The following is a 7,225-nucleotide window of genomic DNA, read 5'->3' on the forward strand; positions in this document are numbered from 1 at the left end:
AGAAGTCACAATTAACTTACAGTGAATTGTGAATCAAGGCAACCAAATCCCAAAAACCCTAACCTCCCTCTCTCTCTCTCACGGCACCCCTCTCCTTCCCCCTTGGACTTGCGGCCGGCCACCCCTGGTGGTGCTCGCGGTGGTTCGTGGTGGTTCGTGACTAGTTCGTTGTTAATACTTCTCCATAGAAAGTCGATTGAAGAGTTCGATCGCGATTAACTAGCATTAGTGGAGGTCTTAATCCGTGCTTGTGGACCAAGTAGAGAAATCACGTTTGAGGTTCTTTGTCTCCCTTGTTCTTGCTCGATTACTAGTGGAATCACGCTTCAAAGGTATCATTCTTACTCTTTATGTGTTATGCATGAGATCCTTGGTTAGGAGCTTAATGAATATGATTCATGTTTAATTCCGCTGCGTAGTACCTATAATTCCCTACAGTGGTATCAGTTAGCCTCTTGCAATTACATATATTGAGTATTAATTCTTTGATAATCCACAATTTTAATTCAATTAGGAGGGAGAATAATATAATTATGGGTCAATTATTATATTTAATGTGATTTAACAATATAGAATCATTAAAAGTTGTTTAATTTGCTCCATATTATCCCTAATTTGATCCGAAAATTGCCCTATATTATTCGAAAAATTCGAACCCCCCTCCCTAATATTTCGAAAATTTCGAAATCATAAACCCCACTTTGTGAAATTTGTGTTTTTGATTTTGATTTAATTCAAAAATTTTATGTTTAGAGAATTTAATCTATTTGATTTCATGATTAAATTATGAATTTTTCACGATCAAATTATTTAATTTAAAAGTTAAATTGAATTGGGATTAAATTCATGAAGAACCCTAATTTTGAAATTGAATATGATTTAATTTTAAAATTAGAAGGACCACATTAATTTAATTTAATAAAAAATGTTTTGTTTTAAATTAAAAAAAAATAGAGGATTTAGGTGCAGCAGCCGCGGCTGGGTGGCGCAGCCACGGCGACTGCCACACCGGCGGTGGTCCAGGAGGGAGGGTGGGCTGGGCACGGGTTGGACAGGGGCAGCGCAACAGTGCACCACCCTGTTGCATGTGCTGCTGCTGCTGTCCGTGCGTCGCTGCAGGGCAGCGTACACCACAAGGTGTACGGACACCGTGGCCGGCTTCGGCTGGCCACACCACGGTGGCTGGCGCGATTTTCAATTTTTTTTTTAACTTTATTTTGGATAAAATCAGTTTTCAAAATTAAAAATTAAAAGGTAAGTTTTGATTTTGAAAAAGATAATTAACAAAGTTAAAGTTGTTAATTTTGTTAAGATAGGATAAATATGGAGCAAAAGATTCTATTTGGATAATAATTGATTAAATAATGTGATTATCCCATAATTATTTTAGGATATTAATTGATTTAAAATATGTGATTGGCAAGTAATTAGGATAGAATTTCCTAAAAGTTAGGATAATCATGGAAAATAAATATGATTTATCTTCCATAATTAAAATAAGATTTGATTCTATCTCATACCTAAATTAAAATATACGATATTTTATAATTGGTTATGAATAATATATGATATTATCTAATTACAGTAATTAATTAAAATATGAAATATTTAGGAGCCATGTTTCCTTTACTGTGAACATTCGATGTTGTAGTTTAGGAAAGCATGATGAGTGATTTATTATATGGAATTTTATAATATATGATGTTATTTATTGCTATATAGACTAGTATGGCCCAAAGATTCTAAATACGATCCGCGCATCGTTTCATATTTTTACAATCTAAATACGGTCTGCGTACCGTTAAGTATTTTTGTAATTTATTTTATTTTATTTAAATAGTAGATAGAATAGAATAGTATTACAGGTTGCAGTTAATCCAAGAATCCATACATGGAGTGGAGGCCCAAAGGATCAAGATGGATGACATCCATGAAGGTTCAAGTGGGAGCTTTTGCTTTATTAGTTTTCTTATGATTAAGGGACCATACTATGTCATGTTTTTATTTATGCATTAGTAGATTATGCATGTTAGATTTTATTTATGTTGTTTGATGATGCGCTAGAGTTCACTAAATAATCACAACATAATGAATCTAGGTCCCAGTAATATTGAGGTAGCTTTTCCAATCAAAAACCCGATGAAACCTTCGATATTTATGATGGGTCATGCCAAACAGGGTGTCATATTATATCTTAGGGGAGTGGGGGTAAAATAAATTTTACACTTTTGATTGGTTATACTCAACAAGGTTACCTAAAGAGTTTAGAACCTTGAAGCTAAGGGTAATAATTAAACATGTGATGGATAATTATTCAACCAAGAGTTACAAAGAGTTGTAATCAGTAAAGAGTTTACTCACCTTGAAAATGTAACAATTGATGGTAGGGCCAAAGTCCGGTCAATTATTGCACAAATAAAGGATCTTGGAATCATTCTATTCAATAGAGATCAATTAAAAAATAAATGAATGTTTTAAAGTTACCAGTTTTATAATCGCTTATGGTACTTTAAAAATTTATTAAACATAATTATTGAACTTTGCCTCGTTTGTTTTTGTTTGTAGATGAATAACTTATACGACAACACTGTTTACCAATGAAACTTAACTTAAGGATGAATCTCAGAAACTTCAGGGAATGGGAAAATGAGTTGAGAAAAGTTCTCACAAGCCATGGGCTTGAATCTCGTTTATATATTCCTGTTGAGAGAAAGTATACAGAAAAATATGAAGCTGAAAAGCATGCTGAAATTGTTTCAGATGCAGAGAAAATCATAGGGCTCATTTTATAATCTATTCCAATTTGTTGGAAAAGGAGAGTCAGGCACTATGAGCTAACCAACTTGTACAAATGTCTTCGTGCAATCTGTTGAGGTGGCATTGGGGCATTAGGAAGTGGAGGCTTCAAAGATCATAATGTAAGAGAGGTCGTTAACTCGATCCCTCAGATTTACTATTCCTGGACTGACAGCGTCAGGTATAAGGCTTACAATGTTCATTGTAAGATAATGGCTAAAAGACTCATGCCTGGTCAGTCAGTAAGGGCCCATGTCAAGGAACTGATTGAAATGTTCAATCAGATGGAGTCCTTGGGAAACCGATCGATGATGACTATGCACATGATATTATCTTGTTCTCACTCCATGATGGTTTTGACATTGTCAAGTTCACTCATAATGACGAGGGATCGTCGGTGACATTGTTCAATCTTTTGCTTAACCATGCTGAGGAGTTCTTGAAAAGGAGAGGAAGCGAATGCTTCTTTTGCGGTAGTTGGCCATGCCATACACCAGGGTGTCCCCACTATACACCAGTGAAAACATAAGGTAAAGAGTTACTTGATGTTTTTGTTGTAGAAATTAACCTTACTTCATCTTCCACTTGGGTATTTGATACCGGCTGTGGTGCTCACAACGTTAATAACGTGCAGGGCTTGAGAGAAAGTAAGAAGTTAACAAAAGGGGAAGTAACGCTTCGAGTAGGAAATGGAGCAAAAGTTGTTGCACTTGCTATTGGAAGTTATCACTTAAGACTTCCCTCTGGATTTATTTTGGTGCTTAATAATTGTTATTATGTACCAAAAATTACTAAAAACATTATTTCAGTTCCTATATTAGATTTTGAAGGATTTTCATTTGAAATAAGAGACAAATGTTGTTTTATTTCGAAAGAAATTTTTTTATATGCTAACACGAAGTTAATTAATGGTTTGTATGTCTTAGAATATACAACTCATGTCAACAATATTGATTATAAAAAGCAAAGAACAGATGGTTCAAACCCAACTTACCTATGGCATTGTAGGCTTGGTCACATCAACCAAAAGCGCATCCAGAAATTACATAAGGATGGACTTCTCTCTTCATTTGATTATGAATCATTTGAAAATTGTGTGTCATGCTTGCTTGGGAAAATGACTAAGTCACCCTTCACGGGTATAGGTGAAAGAGGTAGTGACCTTTTGGGACTCATACATACAGATGTGTGTGGACCAATGAGTTCAAAAGCAAGGGGTGGGTTTAATTACTTCATTACTTTTACTGATGATTTAAGTAGATATGGTTATATTTACCTAATGAAGAACAAGTCGGAATCCTTTGAAAAGTTCAAAGAATTCCAGAATGAAGTACAAAATCAACTAGGGAAAACAATTAAAGCATTACGATCTGATCGTGGTGGTGAATATTTAACCCAAGAATTTGATGAACATCTGATTAATTTTGGAATAATTTCACAGTTAACTCCTCCAGGTGCGCCACAGTTGAATGGTGTATCATAAAGGAGGAACAGGACTTTACTAGATATGGTGAGGTCCATGATGAGCTTTACTGATCTTCACATATCATTTTGGGGATATGCATTAGAAGCAGCTGCCAGAGTACTAAACAGAAGCCCGTCCAAAGTAGTTGAGAAGACACCATATGAGATATGGACTGGAAAGGTTCCAAAGTTGTCTTATCTCAAGATTTGGGGATGTGAAGCCTATGTAAAACGTTTACTAGGTGATAAACTACACCCTAAATCAGACAAATGTTTCTTTGTGGGTTATCCAAAAGAAACAAAGGGGTATTACTTCTACAATTGCGAAGATAACAAAGTGTTTGTTGCTCGCGATGGTGTCTTTTTAGAAAAGGAATTCCTGTCTAGAAAGCTAAGTGGGAGTAAAGTGGTTCTCGAAGAAATTCGAGACAAGCAACAAATGGATGTGGATAACACCACATCAGAGGCGAGGGTGCATGAGTCGATTAATCATGCGGAGCAAGCTAATTCGACTAGTGAGACTCCTATCGTCCCAATTGAACCTAGTTCATGCGAAATTCTTCAAGGAGTTGGAGAGAATATTTCTATTGTTGCTCCCACCCCACATATGTCTGCCAGAATAAAAAACAAACAGTTTTTTGAGGTTTTGATAACTGAGGATTCTGAAATCTTCTTATTGGAGAATGAAGAACCTACAACCTACAATCAAGCTTTGGCGATCCCTAACTCAGATAAATGGCTTGATGCCATGAAGTCCGAAATGGAATCAATGTCTGAAAATGAAGTGTGGACCCTAGTTGACTTGCCTGATGGGGTAAAACCTATTGGTTGCAAATGGGTTTACAAGATTAAAACAGACAAGGATGGAAATTCCTACATCCATAAAGCAAGACTGGTTACGAAATGATACTTAAGTCCATTCGGATTCTTCTAGCGATTGCTGCATTTTTCGATTACGAAATTTGGCAGATGGATGTCAAAACCGCCTTTTTGAATGGGTTCTTGACGGAGGAAGTGTACATGACACAACCTGAGGGTTTTGAAGATCCACAAAATCCTAGAAAGGTATGCAAACTTCAAAAATCTATTTATGGATTGAAGCAAGCATCCAGGACTTGGTATCTTCGTTTTGATGAAGCAATCAAACAGTTTGATTTTCTCAAAAGTGAAAAGGAACCTTGTGTATACAAGAAGTCTAGTGGGAGCAGCATAGTTTTCCTAGTCCTGTATGTGGATGACATACTACTCATGGGAAATGACATACCAATGCTTGAGTCAGTCAAGGAATGGTTGAAGAGTTGTTTTTCCATGAAGGACTTGGGTAACGCCGAGTACATTTTGGGAATCAAGATCCATCGAGACAGGTCTCGAAGGATGATTGGACTAAGTCAAGAAACTTATATTGATAAGGTTCTTGACAGGTTTGAGATGGCAAACTCTAAGAGAGGATTTCTCCCCATGTCTCATGGCATTACGCTCAGTAAATCTCAATGTTTGGTTATGCCGGATGAGATGAGACGTATGGATGTCACTCCTTATGCTTCTGCAATAGGATCGATAATGTATGCCATGATTTGTACGAGGCCGGATGTTGCATTTTCTCTAAGCATGTGTAGCAGGTTTCAGGCAAACCAAGGTGATGCACACTGGACAGCTACCAAGAACATCCTTAAGTACTTGAGAAGGACGAAAGGAATGTTTCTAGTTTATGGTGGCGAAGATGAGTTGGTTGTCAAAGGCTATACGGATGCGAGTTTCTAAACATACAGAGATGACTTTAGATCACAGTCTGGGTACATTTTCTGTCTGAATGGAGGAGCAGTGAGCTAGAAGAGTTCGAAGCAGAGCACTATCGCAGACTCTACAACAGAATCAGAATATTTGGCTATAGTTGAAGGAGCCAAAGAAGCAGTTTGGATAAAGAAGTTCCTAACCGAGCTGGATATCGTACCAAGTGCTCAAAAGGGAATCGAGTTGTATTATCACAACAATGTCACCATTGCTCAATCAAAGGAGCCTAGGTCACACTTCAAATCTAAACATGTTGAGAGGAAGTATCACCTCATTCGAGAGATCGTTAACAGAGGAGATGTGAAGATGTGCAAAGTTCATACGGATGAGAATATCGCTGATCCACTTACTAAACCCCTTCCACTTCCTAAGCATGAGAAACATGCTAGTGAAGCTGGATTGAAGCAAGTGATGTAATTAGAAGTTGTATTTATTTTTGTAGAAAAATAAGTTACATATGTAATACACTCATTTGCAGAATTATGTTTAATCATAAATTTTATCATTTCTCATATTTAATTGTCGTTTCAATATTAAATAAAATGTCCAAAATAATTATGATTTGATGGGCTCATCAGGTTGATGACCTGATGAATGAAACCCCACAGGTGAACTAAATTCATATATTATTTAAGTTCCTAGTTCGAAATCATTAAACTGGACATAAATGATTTCTAATAATGGACTAGCATGTAAGATTGATTGGATAGCGCAGTTTCATGGGCTATAGGAGCATAGTGAGGCTCGGTCAATCACATGGATATGCATGAATGATGCATGATCGAACTATAGACCTACTTTGAAGTTCAAGTATAGAGCTTCCGTATATATTAGTGGATTCCTTTGACATGAGTGGATTATTGATTTCATTCAATGAATGTTATGGCTGTGGTACACTCAAACGTCTGCCCGTAACTGGAGATTATAAAGGGTGTTTCCCAGTTATTTCAGAAGTTGAGTGGGAGCTTTGGTTGCCACAATATTGGATTGAGTCTACCTATTAAATAGGAAAGTGTCTTGGCCTCTTGAAGAGGGAGAATTCAGAAAAATGCATGGCCGTGCTTAAATGTATTACATAGTAATAATTTTTTTTCTTTGAATATCACTCAGTTTTTCCAGAAAAGATTTGTAGACTAATATGATCACGACATGAGATGCAATCATATTATCAAAT

The sequence above is a fragment of the Chenopodium quinoa genome, unplaced genomic scaffold (assembly GCF_001683475.1).
Source record: "Chenopodium quinoa cultivar QQ74 unplaced genomic scaffold, ASM168347v1, whole genome shotgun sequence".
Classification (NCBI taxonomy): Eukaryota; Viridiplantae; Streptophyta; class Magnoliopsida; order Caryophyllales; family Amaranthaceae; genus Chenopodium; species Chenopodium quinoa.